Consider the following 650-nt stretch of genomic DNA (forward strand, 5'->3'; position numbering starts at 1 on the left):
TAATCCTTGGAGTTAATAAGCAACAGTAATATTTTTTTTCGTTATGGAAGGATTACTCACATACATATGGTGTAATGAGAAAGTAATTATATAACTTATTTTAATTACTGTTATATTATTATTATTACTGTTATAATCATTATTTCATTATTATTATTATTATTATTATTACTAGTATTTTTTTAGTATTATCTTTATTTTGCTTTAATCATCATCATCATCATCATCAATAATCATCATCATCATCATCATCATCATCATAGTTATCATTATCATCATCATCATCATTACTATTATGAATACTGCTTATATTATTATTATTATTATTATTATTATTATTATTATTAATATTATTATTATTATTATTATTATTATTATTGTTATTATTATTATTATTGATATTATTATTATTATTATTATTATTATTATTATTATTATTATTATTATTATAATCTTGGTAATATTATTTACTAAATAGTTGACATTGGCGTGTTCGTGAAGTTGCTCCAGAAGTTTTTATAAGATGGGTACCCACAGCAACACAGGTGAGTAATTATTCAAATATATGTTACCAAAAATTGTGACATTATTGCCAGTGCTAAGTTCACACCTTTTTCCTCCCCTTTCCCATCATTTAGCTTTTAATACTT

General features: G+C 21.1%; 1 protein-coding gene across 1 annotated transcript in view; it reads left to right on the plus strand.

The window, feature by feature from the left end:
• Positions 1 to 226, plus strand: part of LOC119581182 (E3 ubiquitin-protein ligase RNF14-like) — a 13,023-nt gene extending 12,797 nt beyond the window's left edge. Inside the window, exon 7 of the mRNA XM_037929575.1 lies at positions 1 to 226. This exon is cut by the window's left edge and continues 847 nt beyond it. The gene's annotated coding sequence lies outside the window, so the exon portion shown is untranslated.
• Positions 227 to 650: the final 424 nt, after the last annotated feature.

Source organism: Penaeus monodon, chromosome 14 (assembly GCF_015228065.2).
Source record: "Penaeus monodon isolate SGIC_2016 chromosome 14, NSTDA_Pmon_1, whole genome shotgun sequence".
Classification (NCBI taxonomy): Eukaryota; Metazoa; Arthropoda; class Malacostraca; order Decapoda; family Penaeidae; genus Penaeus; species Penaeus monodon.